Genomic DNA, 15739 nt, shown 5'->3' with positions numbered 1-15739 from the left:
CCCATTAGTCATAAGTTGAGGCCCGACAAGCAAAGCCCGCTCGTTCAGAAATTAATATAAAATTCATCGTGACTCCGATTGATAAACCGATTTTACCAATGCACACAGAAACCATTTCTGCACATTTTAAAGTCAAAATAAATTTTCCTGAATCCGAATTCAGTGGTTTCCTAAAATGTCCATCCCTATGTCATTTTAGGAAATCCTACTCCCTTACTCTTATTTAAGAAGTCCAACTCCTTAGTTCATTAAATTTAACTCTTTAAATTTAACTATCTCAACGGGGATTAAAACTCCATTACACTGTGTGACCCTCAATGGTTCAGGGATACAGCTAGCCGTGGGCTCACAACTCCTTGTGACTCGGAACAACACTTTCCGACTTGCCCAACGAATCATGGTAAAGCGCCTAGCAACATCGCCCCATGATTCCCTAGGTATCACTGATAGTGCCTACAAGAACCAGTAGATTTTGGTTAGCGTACAGTACGGTCCCTTCATCCATATATCCCGATCGAATCAACAACCATTGGTATATCGAGAGTCGCTCAAGATTCGATAACTATGCAATGCATCTTGAAGATCAAATTAGTGACATCGCATGTGCTACTAAAAAACCATTTCTTAAATCACATCAAGTACTCTGGCCAGAGATTTGTCACACTAATATCTCCTCAGATCGCATAGGATATCCACACTCGCAAGTATGTGGTGAATCCTTGACAACAATGCATTGACTCCTATATGTGTCGTAACTGTACCCAATCTCGACACCTGATGACCCCCATAGAGTCGGTAAACGAGTCAAAGCACAGCACTAGCATATAGAGTCTCCATGATGTTTCAAGTCGTAAGGACTAATGGTGTACAACCAAAACCGCGGACTTTATCCACTCGATAAGTGATAACCACTTGGAAAGTCCGGATAGGGTAGTTCGATTATTCATCCTATGAATATCCATTTGCATGCTTCGAACATCTCCATGTTCCCTACCAATGAAACGTGGTACTCCGCATCGCAAATGCTAGTCTCAAACTCGAGCGATCCTTATCCTTATTATCGGACGGCTCAATCGACTAGGAACGGTTTTTAGAATATACAGTGACTATAAGATGTATTTCATGATAGACATCTCCATGTTCTACCACATCTTACATACACTATAGTATATTCAAGGTCTTTATCAAAACAACAATAGTATATCACAATATAACAATATGAAGTAATATAAAGTCATTGCCATAAAAGTGTAAATAATATTAAACAAAAGATTGTTTATACAAAGAGTCATCAAAGCCCATAGCCACACAGTTGGCTCACTGGGCACCCACTCTTACAATCTCCCACTTGCCCTATAGCCAACTAGTCATACTACGTAGACCCATTGCTTCGCGATGTTTGTCAAACAATGGTCCTGGCAAGGGCTTAGTAAGCGGATCAGCGATATTGTCTGCAGAGGCCACTCGTTCGACAATGATGTCTCCTCTTTCCACAATCTCCCGGATTATGTGGTATTTCCTCAGTACGTGTTTGGATCTTTGATGAGACCTTGGTTCCTTTGCTTGAGCAACGGCACCCGTGTTGTCATAGTACACCGGGACTGGACCAACAAATTCAGGAATAACGCCCAACTCTTGGACGAACTTCCTCATCCAAACGGCCTCTTTAGCAGCAGCTGATGCTGCAATGTATTCAGCCTCAGTGGTGGAATCCGCTGTGGTGTCCTGCTTGGAACTCTTCCAAGAGGCAGCACCGCCATTGAGCATGAACACAAATCCAGAGGTTGACTTCGAGTCATCCACATCACTTTGGAAGCTAGAGTCGGTATAGCCTTCCAATTTGAGATCTCGTCCTCCATACACCATGAACATATTCTTAGTCCTTCGCAAGTACTTAAGAATGTCCTTCACGGCTTTCCAATGCATTTGACCAGGATTAGACTGATATCTGCTCGTGACACTCAGAGCAAATGCTACATCCGGTCTGGTAGATATCATCCCATACATGATACTACCTATAGCTGACGCATATGGTACATGTGTCATATTCTCTATCTCTGCATCAGTCTTGGGACACATAGACTTGGATAGAGAAACTCCATGACATATGGGTAGATGTCCTCTTTTGGACCCATCCATTGAAAACCGTTTCAATATGGTATCGATGTAGGTTGATTGAGTGAGTCCTATCATTCTCTTAGACCTATCTCTATAGATCTGTATCCCAAGAATGTAGGATGCCTCTCCCAAATCCTTCATCGAAAATCTACCTGATAACCATATCTTTGTTGACTGCAACATCCCTACATCATTCCCAATGAGTAGGATGTCATCAACATAAAGTACTAAGAATGTCACCGCATCCTTAACTACTTTCTTGTACACGCAAGGTTCCTCCGGGTTCTTGATGAAACCAAAATCTTTTATTGTTTCATCAAATTTCTGGTTCCAACTTCTTGATGCTTGTTTTAGACCATAAATTGATCTCTGAAGCTTGCATACCTTATGCTCGCTTCCCATGGATGTGTACCCCTCAGGCTGCTTCATATAGATTTCTTCCTTAATGTCTCCATTAAGAAAAGCAGTCTTCACATCCATTTGCCATATCTCATAGTCATACCATGCAGCTATGGCAATCAGGATTCTTATGGACTTGAACATTGCAACTGGTGAAAAGGTTTCATCATAGTCAACTCCTTGCCTTTGAGTATAACCTTTCGCCACCAATCGCGCCTTGTAGGTCAATACCTTACCATCAGGCCCAAGCTTTCTCTTGTAGATCCATTTACACCTTATTGGAACAATTCCATCGGGAGGATCTACTAAAGACCAAACTTGGTTTGTATGCATCGAATCCAATTCTGACTGCATAGCTTCAAGCCATAAATTCGAATCCGCATCAGAAATTGCTTCCTTGAAGTTTCTTGGATCACATCCAATGTCGGGTTCATCTTGATCCCCTTCAAGAAGAAGACCATATCGAACTGGAGGTCTAGAAGTCCTTTCGGATCTTCTAGGTGCAGGCGTGTCCAGCAATGGTTCCTGAGGTGTAGGATCGTTATTTTGTATTTCGGGTTCTTCTCGAACTTCTTCGAGTTCCATCATCTCGCCTTTCTTATCCAATAAGAACTCCTTCTCCAAGAAGGTGGCATTCCTAGAAACAAACACCTTTGTTTCAGCAGGATAATAGAAATAATATCCGATTGAATTCTTCGGATACCCTACAAAATAACATAAGCTGGATCGACTATCCAACTTATCTCCCACTGTCCGCTTCACGTAAGCAGGACATCCCCAAATCCTCAAGTACGAATACTTAGGAGCTTTGCCATTCCATAACTCGTATGGTGTTTTGTCCACTGCTTTAGTGTGGACGTTGTTCAACAACAATACCGCCGTTTCAAGCGCATAGCCCCAAAACGAAGGTGGAAGCTCAGTGAAGCTCATCATAGATCGAACCATGTCCAACAAAGTTCGATTACGACGCTCCGATACACCATTAAGCTGTGGTGTCATAGGAGGAGTCCACTGAGAGAGAATCCCATTCTCTTTCAGATAGTCCAAAAACTCGGTACTCAAGTATTCTCCACCTCGATCCGATCGAAGTGCTTTAATACTTTTACCTAGCTTGTTTTCTACTTCAGCCCTGAATTCTTTGAACTTTTCAAATGCTTCAGACTTATATTTCATTAAATATAAATACCCATACCTTGAATAATCATCAGTAAAGGTAATGAAGTAGGTGTGGCCATGTTGAGTCCCTACTCTAAATGGACCACAAACATCTGTATGGATCAAATCCAACAGATTCTGACTACGCTCAGGTTTCCCCTTAAAAGGAGATTTAGTCATTTTTCCTTTTAGGCAGGATTCACAAGTAGGTAGAGAATTAATATCAGACATATCAAACATGCCCTCTCCCACTAGCTTGTTCATCCTCCTTGAGGAAATATGACCTAGCCTAGCATGCCAAAGGTTTGCCGGGTTTTGACTATCGATTTTCCTTTTGTTTGTTGTCGCCGGTTTATCAACATAATTCACTGGAACGTCTTTTAGTTTTAAGTTGTATAGATCGTTTTCAAGTTGTCCATTTCCAATTAAACATTCATTCTTGTAAATATTGCAAATCCCATTCACAAAATTGCAAGAATAACCATCTCTATCAAGCATAGAAATAGAAATAATGTTTTTAATTAAATCTGGCACAAATAAAACATCTCTTAACAATAATTTAAAACCGTTCTGCAAAGTCAAACAAACATCTCCAATGGCCGTAGCTTCAACTCTGGAACCATTCCCGAGCCTCAGCTGGGTCTCACCCATTCTAAGCCTGCGACTTCTTGTCATCACCTGCAAATCATTGCAAATGTGAGATCCACATCCGGTATCCAATACCCAAGAAGTTGTATTAAGTGACATGTTTATTTCAATATAGAACATACCCTTTGCAGTTCCCAACTGCTCAAGATATTCCTTGCAGTTGCGCTTCCAATGACCCGGCTTCTTGCAGTAATGGCAAACATCCTTGGATTTTCCATTGTTTGAAGCCTTTGTCTTTTGCTTCTTCTCGGGCTCGACTTTCTTGGGTGGGGTAGAACGTTTCTTGCCCTTCATACTTGGCCCCTTCTTAGCAGAAGATGAGGAGCCCACCAAGAAAGCTGACTTATCCTTCTTAAGTGTGGATTCATATGTAACGAGCATATTGACCATCTCTTCTAGGGTGGCCTCTATCTTGTTCATATTAAAATTTATCACAAATCCATAAAATGAAGAAGGAAGAGACAGAAGCAATAAATCCACATTGAGTTCATGCTCCAACACCAAATCTAGGGTCGCCAACTTCTGTATGAGCCAAATCACTCGTACCCCATGATCACGGACCGAAGTCCCTTCACGCATGCGGCACGTCATCAACTCCTTAACAGTAGCGAACCTTTCAGCCCTCGACTGAGCCCCAAAAAGTTCCTTGAGTTGCGCGTGAATGTCAGCAGCATTCACCGTGTCCTCAAATCGCCTCTGGAGTTCATCAGACATCGAGGCTTGCATATAGAATTTGGTCTTGATGTCATGGTCACACCATGCATCAAGTTTGGCCAATTCCTCCGGACTTATGTCAGCTGGTGCTTCCTTCGGAGGTGCTTTCTCTAACACGTAGAGCATTTTCTCCGAAGTTAAGACAATCTTCAACTTCCGGAACCATTCCGTATAGTTTGCGCCAGTCAACTTGTTTTGTTCGAGGATCGAGAATAATGGATTTCGCGAATTCATTGTATGAAATACTGAAAAGAAAAACAGACATATATCAATGATTGTTTAAACAATTTACTAAGACATAAAATAGGCGAATTTAATTTTATGAATCTCACTCCCACTATTTTAACGATTTCACCACCCTCTAGTGAAAACGGGAAACTTTTTCCTTAGTGAGAACATGGAGTCCAATTGACAAACTTATGGTCCCGAATAATATCAGCCAACCATAATTCTCAAAAGGTAGAGCCCAATTGCTTCCAAAGCAACCCCCATGTGTTTACCTCATGTCCAATAAGGGCCCAATAATATGACGCCGTTTAAAGTGACATGTCAAGATGACCCATCAATATTAAGTTGTGATGGACGGTCGCCATGTGGATCCCCCAATAATATGAGCCGATCCCATGGGAGTTCCACCCAACTTACAACATTTGTCGATCCAATGTACAGCTTTTCGACGGACGGGCCCCCCCAATAATATGAGCCGGACCGTATCCGCGGGTAGCATCACATACATTGACCGTTGATGGAAGGTGGGAACATTTAAACAAATTTAAATTTCCTTTATTTATCTTGATATAAATTTTAAATCATATTTAAAATGAGGGATTTTTAATTATAAAAATATTTGTCTCATCATATTCATTTTATTGCATGCTTGCCGGATTCACGCAATTTATGTCTAAACATGCATACAATCATAATATCAAATATTATATAGGATGATCGATTCCATTTCTAATTGACCCGTGGTTGCCAATCACGGGTCTTAGTCCAATCCTAGGTAATATGCAGTATGCAATGCAATCCTATTACATGTGCTTCCAATTTACATTTCTTCAGTCTTTATTGTCTGCTGGGCCCACCATCTTCAAATCTTGATCTCCCACTAAATCTAATGCATTTACAATAAATAACAATGACAAGTAGGGGATACATTTTTAGGGGTGGGAACGGGCTATAAACCAAGCCCACTTTTATTACATATGACATTCATATCGGGCCATAAACCAGGCCCATTAACAAAACCAACAACAATAAAAACAAAATGTAAATTCCTAACATACACCTACAAAATTGGTCATGGCAATCGATCATCCTTATCCAATAACATTTAATTCAAAATTAATTTATTGGATAACATGCAGTGGCAATTCAAATTTAAACAAGATAAAATCATATTTTATATAAAATCTCATTTCACATATAAAATCATATTTTATCTCTATATCAAATAAAATCATATTTTATCTATAAAATCCAATTTTACAAATAAAATCATATTTTACTCAATATATCATAAGATCATATCTTATCATCAATTGTACCAAAATAATTGATTTCAAAATTCAATTTACGGATAAAACATTAAAATTTTCCAAAAATTCAAATTTATCCAAAATCAATTTTAAAATTTACGGACTCGAACAATTCGATCCGAAATCTCGTGAACCAATCAAAAACAATTTTTGACCGGACCAAAAATAAAATTTTATCACATTAAAATTAATTTTAAATAATAATTTAATTTTTCCAGCGGGCCGCCCGGGACACTCCCGGGCCGGCCCGCACCCGAGGCGCGGGTCGGGGGCAGCCCGGCTGCCCCCTTAGGGCAGCGACTCTCGCTGCCCTGGCGGCGCCTGGTGCCGCCGCTGGGCGGCGCCGTGCGTCGCCAGGGGCGGCGCTGTGCGCCGCCCTGGGCAGCGCTGTGCGCCGCCCTGGGCAGCGCCGAGCGCTGCCCTGCGCAGTGCCCAGCGCTGCGCTGGGCGGCGCCGTGCGCCCCCTTTGGGCGGCGCCGTGCGCCTCCCCCGGGGGCAGCGACCATCGCCGCCCCCTCCGGGCTGCGATCCAATCGCTGCCCGGGTTTTGCCCCGAAAAAAAAAAATTTTATTTAAAAATATTTATTTTGTTTCAAAAATCGAGACTCAAAAATTTTGTACAATTGATTAATTCAATCGTTTGATCTGAGCAACCTGGCTCTGATACCACTGTTGGAAAAACTGGCTCTCAGATCAATCACGATTGATACCCGGTGCAGCGGAAGTTTAAAAATTTTTGTCATGGAACAATTCCATGGTGTGGGTATCAACCGTTCAACGATTAAATTATAGTGTGTGTGTAAAATTCAAATAACAATTATTAAATTTTACCTTCAATCTCGAAGCGAGATTATTGGACACCACACAGATTTCTCTGCGCTTCTTGTATCTCCCTGGAACTGATGAACAAGCTGTTCTTCAATCAGGTCCACGAATAGAGGTTTAATCCCTCTGATAGATTGCACTAGAAAATCTATCAGAAGTTTTCTACGAAGAGAATAAACGAATTTGATTCGCTATTCCAGACTGCAATTCAAAATCACAGACCGGAATTTCTCATGCAGAGAAGGGAGGGGCGGCCGAATTATGAGAGGGAGGCTAGGGTTTTTTTTCGAAAAATCCAGTCTCTCAAATTATGACCTGTTGTGTCTAATTTCTGTACTGCAATAACTTATTTATAATGCAGGCCACTAACACCTTAGGGCCCATTAGTCATAAGTTGAGGCCCGACAAGCAAAGCCCGCTCGTTCAGAAATTAATATAAAATTCATCGTGACTCCGATTGATAAACCGATTTTACCAATGCACACAGAAACCATTTCTGCACATTTTAAAGTCAAAATAAATTTTCCTGAATCCGAATTCAGTGGTTTCCTAAAATGTCCATCCCTATGTCATTTTAGGAAATCTTACTCCCTTACTCTTATTTAAGAAGTCTAACTCCTTAGTTCATTAAATTTAACTCTTTAAATTTAACTATCTCAACGGGGATTAAAACTCCATTACACTGTGTGACCCTCAATGGTTCAGGGATACAGCTAGCCGTGGGCTCACAACTCCTTGTAACTCGGAACAACACTTTCCGACTTGCCCAACGAATCATGGTAAAGCGCCTAGCAACATCGCCCCATGATTCCCTAGGTATCACTGATAGTGCCTACAAGAACCAGTAGATTTTGGTTAGCGTACAGTACGGTCCCTTCATCCATATATCCCGATCGAATCAACAACCATTGGTATATCGAGAGTCGCTCAAGATTCGATAACTATGCAATGCATCTTGAAGATCAAATTAGTGACATCACATGTGCTACTAAGAAACCATTTCTTAAATCACATCAAGTACTCTGGCCAGAGATTTGTCACACTAATATCTCCTCAGATCGCATAGGATATCCACACTCGCAAGTATGTGGTGAATCCTTGACAACAATGCATTGACTCCTATATGTGTCGTAACTGTACCCAATCTCGACACCTGATGACCCCCATAGAGTCGGTAAATGAGTCAAAGCACAGCACTAGCATATAGAGTCTCCATGATGTTTCAAGTCGTAAGGACTAATGGTGTACAACCAAAACCGCGGACTTTATCCACTCGATAAGTGATAACCACTTGGAAAGTCCGGATAGGGTAGTTCGATTATTCATCCTATGAATATCCATTTGCATGCTTCGAACATCTCCATGTTCCCTACCAATGAAACGTGGTACTCCGCATCGCAAATGCTAGTCTCAAACTCGAGCGATCCTTATCCTTATTATCGGACGGCTCAATCGACTAGGAACGGTTTTTAGAATATACAGTGACTATAAGATGTATTTCATGATAGACATCTCCATGTTCTACCACATCTTACATACACTATAGTATATTCAAGGTCTTTATCAAAACAACAATAGTATATCACAATATAACAATATGAAGTAATATAAAGTCATTGCCATAAAAGTGTAAATAATATTAAACAAAAGATTGTTTATACAAAGAGTCATCAAAGCCCATAGCCACACAGTTGGCTCACTGGGCACCCACTCTTACAATATTATGCTTCGATTTACTGTATTGAAAACATTCTCCTTTTGTACTTTGAGAATTGAATCTGGAAGTGATCCTTACAATCTTTCGTTTTTGGGTTGCTGTAAATTCAAGCAGCAGTTGTTTTTCATGAGCAAAAAATGTGCAGAAATATCTCCGGAATCCATTATTCTTCAATATGTAGCTCCATTGCATAAGATGCTTGTATCTTTGAATGATGATGATGATGTCCTTAATATGATTCATCTTCATATGTGTGTAAAGCTTACGACGATTGAATTAAGGGCAGAGAATAAAAATGAGCACTTCAACAACTTGAATGATGGGAGGTAAAATACATGTACTATTATTTCCCGTATTTTTATTCTCCTATTTTGATTTGTTTAGTAACATTTTTAATAAAAAAAATTAAAGGTAAAATAGTGTAGATTGTTTTGTATAAATTATCAATTAGCTGTTTTAAACAAAGATTAATTTTTAAAAATTTAAAATTTATTTTTGTGGTTATTGTTCTTTTTTATCTTATTAATTGTATATTAAACTGGTAAGGGTTGATGAGGAAGACACGCAGTCGAAGAGTGACAACGAGGTTGAACAGCCCCCTTGCGCCAATACTATAGATGCCTGGATTAATTGTATTGGTGGTGTAGGACAAACATTCAAGGGTGCTGGTGAATTTAAGAACTATTTGAAAAAATTTTCTATTGTCACAAGACGTTCATTTATGTATGTAAAAAATGACAGCGAGAAGGTTATTGTGATTTGTATTGAAAAGAGCTACGATTGGAGAATTTATGCTTCGAAACATAAAAGAGACAATCTTTTTGCCATCAAAAAATGTAAACTGCAACATAATTGTGGTGAGAATAATCTACGTAGCCGAGGGCATCCTAGAGCTGATGCCCATTGAATAGCGAATGTTGTGAAAGGAAAATTGAGAGGAGAGCCCTCTTATCGTCCGTGTACAATGCAAATGGACTTGCAAAGAGATTTTAGGGTAGAGTTAGAATACCGCAAAGTGTGGAAGGGTAAAGAGTTGGCGATGCATGATATTCATGGCACAGATGAAGGATGCTATGATAGATTAAGATGGTATTGTGCTGCTGTTAAAAAGACTAATACTGGTAGTGTTGTAGAGTGTGAGATTGAACCTTTGACTAAAAAATTCAGACGGTTGTTCATTTGTTTTCATGCATGTGCCGTCGGTTTTGTTAGTGGTTGTAGGTCATTGACATTTTTGGATGGTACTCATATAAAGAATAAGTATAAAGGATGCGTCTTAGTTGTTGTGTCGAAAGATGCGAACGATGATCTTTTCACAATTGCTTATATCATAGTAGATGCGGAGAATAATGCGAACTGGGACTGGTTTTATTATCATTTGAGTCATGTGCTCCTTTACTATCAATGCATTCAATTCGACGAGTTCACATTTTTCTTGGACAGACATCCCAGTATCATCAAGGAAGTGAATCAAGTATTTGTTGGGAGTCACCATGCTTATTGTTTGAGACATTTAGTGGATAATTTTGTTAAGCATGTAAATTCAAAATTACGTATCCTTGAGCCATTTTACTTTAATTTTTTCATATTATCTGTTCATTTTAAGCTTAATCTAAATTTTTATTAATTTTTTTAAGTGTTGATAAGTTATCCCAGACATAACAAAAAGCATTGGTCTTTGGTATTCAAGAAAGCTGTGTATGCTCCGTCTTTTCAAGAGTACGAGCAATATATAAACAATATATTATAGTCAATGCCACTTGCCAGAGGGTTTATTGTAAATTCTGATCCACAGAGTTGGGCCAATGCATTGTTTGTTGGCAATAGATGGGGTGTTATAAATAAAAATATAGCCAAGTGTTGAAATAGTTGGGTTAGACCAGCTCGTCATATGCCTATTGTTGCTATGGTTGATCACATACGCGTGCAGGTAATGAAAATGATGCACCGACGACGTGAATCAACTTTACTCATGACCAAGGAATTAAGTCCAAGAAAAGAAAAGTATGTTGTAAGCACATATATCGAATCCCAAACATTAAGAGTTCAGCGTTCGTGTGATTGAAAGTTTGAGGTTGTTGATGGTGAAAAGTCATTTGTCGTGGATTTAGTGGATATGACTTGTTCATGCAGAGTTTGGCATATCAATAAGATTCCGTGCAAGCATGCTTGCTCTGCCATTGAGGCTAAATCTATGTCTGTTTTTGTGACAAGTATTTCAAGATCGAAGTGTATCGCGCTGCGTACAAAGGACATATTAATCCTATCCCAACCTTTGACATCAGTGAGTCATGTGTTGCTGAATCCGATATAATCCAAGCTCCTTCTGTGCGTAGTCAACCCGGTCGTATAAGGACGAAGAGAATACCATCGCAAGTTAATACACGTGTCTCAACATGTGATCGTTGTCATGCGAGAGGACACAATATATGCAGTTGCAAGGAACCTATAGATTAGCTGTAATTGTTTAAAAATATGATGTTTCAATTATTTTTTATTTGCATAACTTTTTTAACAGAAATTATTCAGAAATTAATCTTGACTATTCAAAAAATATGCAGAAAAAAGCGATTACTGAAAGGTGGTTCGAGCATGAAATTTCCCTTGAAAAGGCACACACGTTCGAGTGGAAGCATTGCTGGATTGCGCTTGGTTTGAGGCTTTTGTGGAACCATCTGCTGTCACATTTTAACTTGAGCTGGGGTCGTAGTGTAGTTAAGTGTATTGTGTTGTCTTAAGTTCTTCTGAAACCAACTCTGTTTTATGGTCAACAAATATGTAATGTTTGAATTTGAGAAATGATCTTTGTCATTACTGCTTCAGTGAACGATGTCTTCTCAGTTAACTAATCAAATAAGTCGTTGCTTTAAATTTTCAAATGGCAGGTGCTAACTGATATGTATTTCGTACAAATTGTATTTAATATGGAATAAAGCTGCATAAATTCGGAACTTAATGTCTGATTATTACAATAAACAGCGTTACAAGTAATATTAGCACAAGAACGAAACATGTGCAACCAAAACAACAACATATTTCTATAATATGGTCGTGCACTGGTGCACTGGTAGGCTGCTTGTGTAGCGCCTCAGAGAACGAATAGTCATTACGCTTGTAATTCAACTGTTCCGCTGAATCATGGATGGAGGAGGATGCTGATTGTTGAGGCATTGAATACACGCAGCTCTCTTTACCTTGCTTACTTGTGTTTGGTTTCAACTTTGATGATTTCTGAAAAGATTCACCGTGATAATCATCGTACCAGAAAAAGCAATTTTGATGTTGCAGCTCACGAGGACAGAGGTAAAACAACTCTCCCGGGCAGGTCGAACGTGGCCCAGCTCTTCGTAATATTATTTCTCCAAAACCACGTAGACATTGTGGAGCAATCTTCATTTTCATTGTGCTCGATCTTGAAAACTGAAATTTTATTTTGAAAAGCAAAACCCTAACTAATCTGGAACCAAGAAGCGAATGGAAGAGATGAAGTGTACCGACAGAGCTTAATAATGAGGGGTAGGTGGTGGTCAAAGTCTTTAATTGGTCAATGTCCACTAAAGTAGTGTGCTGCTCATGGCCCACAATGTGTGTCCTACAATAGGAACATATTGTTCTTGATTAAATGACATTTATCCTATCCACTCGTGCTAGTTGTGCTCGATCTGGCGGTCACATGTTCCTAAATTTGAGTGTAATTAAAGTAAATGATAATCCTCAAATTGTTATCGTAGACAAGAAACAATCATATGAAGCATCTTGGTGCATTTCACAATGTTTGTCCTACAATCGGAACACATTGCTCTCGATTGAATGACATTTATCCCATCGTTGTTACTAGTTGTGCTCGATCTCTTGGTCACTTGTTCTTAAATTTGAGTGGAGTTAGAGTAAATGACAATCCTCAAATTGTTGAAGTAGACGAGATAAAATCATATGAAATATCTCTCGGGTTTGGAATTTGGAAAATATACCACTATAGTATACATTGGTTGTTAGTGGACATCCACAAATGGTGCCCTCCTTGGGTCATGATCAATGTCTTCTTCCTACACCTTAGACAAAGTGGGCACAAGACATTACAAGACAAACACTTGGGTGATGGTTCCAACAATCTCTAGAGATTGAAATATCCTCTTCTCTTGTGTCATACAGTGTTTTATAGGATCTTGGTGCTTGCTAACATGGGCTTGACTTCATGTTCTCCAAATCAAATAGATTATTCTGCATAATTCTAAGATTGTTCCTAATACATGACATTTTGATCCATAGTCACTTTCACTAGGAGAGTGTGACTCTCATGGCCCACAATGTGTGTCCTACAATCGGAACAGATTGTTCTCGATTCAGTAATATTTATCTCATCCATGCGTACTAGTTGTGCTCGATATCGCACTCAAATGTTCTGAAATATGAGTGAAATTCGAGTAACTGATAGTCCTCAAATATGAGAAAGCATCATATTAAACAATTTAAGAGTTTGGATTTTGGAAAGTATACCTCTATTGTGTACATTGAGTGGCAATGGACATCCACAAATGGTGCCCTCATTGGATAATGATCAATGTCTTCCTCCTACACCTTAGACAAGAAGTGTGGCACAAGACATTACTAGACAAACACTCGGGTGATGGTTTCACCAATCTCGAGGTATTGAAAAATCCTCTGAATGGGTGTCTTGCAGTGTATTAGATCATCTTGGAGTATGTTCACAAGGACATGTCATCTTGTGCCGTAATTCAAGAAGATTATTCCAAATTGAAATGATATTGTTCTACATAACTGACATTTTGATCCAAAGCCACTTTCACTAGTGGAGTGTGATCTTAATGGCCCACAATGGTTGTCCTACAATCGGAACGCAATGTTTTCGATTCAATGAAATTTATCACATACATGCGTAGTAGTTGTGCTCGATCTCTCGGTCGCATGTTCCTAAATTTGAGTGGAATTAGAGTAAATGATAGTCCTCAAATTGTTTAAGTAGACGAGATAAAATCATATGAAGCATCTCACGAGTTTGGAATTTGAAAAATATGCCCCTATTGCATACATTTGGTGGCAACGAACATTGTGATCCAAAGACACTTCCACTAGGAGTGAGTGATTCTCATTGCCCACAATGTTTGTCCTATAATCGGAACACATTGTTCTCGATTGAGTAATATTTATCCAACAATGCGCACTAGTTGTGCTCGATCTCCCAGTCACATGTTATTAAAGATGAGTGAAATTGTACTAAGTGGTAGTCCTCAAATTGTTGTAGTAGATCAGAAAAATAGTCATATTGTATTCTATCACTGCATATGTCTTACAAATTCAGTTCAAGTCCATGAATCGCACCACGCAAGAGAGATTATTCCATTTATTCAGGAGATTATTCTTAATATGTGATAATTTATTCCTAAATTCAATTGAACAAAATATGAGGCTACTCGAACTTGTTTAATCCCAAATGGAGTTTTACAAAATAATATAAACAGACTTACGTACTATAGATTGCTCCATCAATCACAAAAGCTTACAACGACAGTTGATCAAAATTGTTTTTTAGCAATCCCCTTTCATGAGATAAAATACTTGCAGTCAGTCGAGCACGATATGTGTCCATCTTCACTGTATTTTGATATTCCCACTTCTCAGCCGAGTTACGGGCTAGACACACATGCATGCAAAAATGCCACAATCAAGCGATACACCTTGATGACGCGTACGTTCTCTCAACACATTAGAGTCGGGTATGACAAAATTTGAATTATGGCAAACCCAACCAACCAGAAAACGTGTCTTCAAAGATAAAGATTATTAAAAAAACATTCGTACAAATCACATGACATGACACAATAAAGACTCACTAAAGTTCTACACGCCCCTAAGCTGAAAGAATTGGGAAGTGAATTCCACATTTTGAATATCCCCTATTTCGCGTGAAATACTAGCAGAAACCAATGCACTCTGCTATTAATTGGGAAAATGAGATATTTGCATCTCTTGAACGTATCTCCGTTAATTTTCTGCAAACAAGACTTAGAGGCACCAGAGAGTCCCGCAAAAAAGGAGTCGTAATCATTGTTCTGGGCCTTCATTTTTTTCCCGACTCTTCCGAGGAGATTAAACACTTCTCTCTACGTTAGACAAAAGAAATTAACATTAAAAACCAAAAACTAACTGAAATGTATACTAACTCACCGATCACGCTTTTTATATTTCTACTAACCTGCACCAAAATGTCCATGAAAAATATTTCATTTCCCTTATCCACACTGTATTTTTCCATCATGCACATTTGAACATTGATAATTTCATGGCTAACAAGCTGATCAAACAAGAAACCACAGAACACGAACCCTGACATATGGACAATTTCATCTTGCCAAACATCGACACTACAAAAATAAATGAATTCCATTAAATTAAAAATGATTTTAGAAAAAGTAATAAACAAATAGAGCGAGCTTTCAGTGAGAAAATTCATACGTGATGTCATCCCTAGAAAGATAATCTGTCAACAACTTTTTCTCTTCGGCAGTGGCTTCTTCATGTCCACAGAAATCTGTTCTACCTTGATATTGACTAGTCCACTGGTTACTCAAATCATTATTTTGTTCAAGCTTAATTAACATCAATT

Source organism: Henckelia pumila, chromosome 2, assembly GCF_033568475.1.
Source record: "Henckelia pumila isolate YLH828 chromosome 2, ASM3356847v2, whole genome shotgun sequence".
NCBI lineage: Eukaryota > Viridiplantae > Streptophyta > Magnoliopsida > Lamiales > Gesneriaceae > Henckelia > Henckelia pumila.
This window is presented reverse-complemented; position numbering follows the sequence as displayed.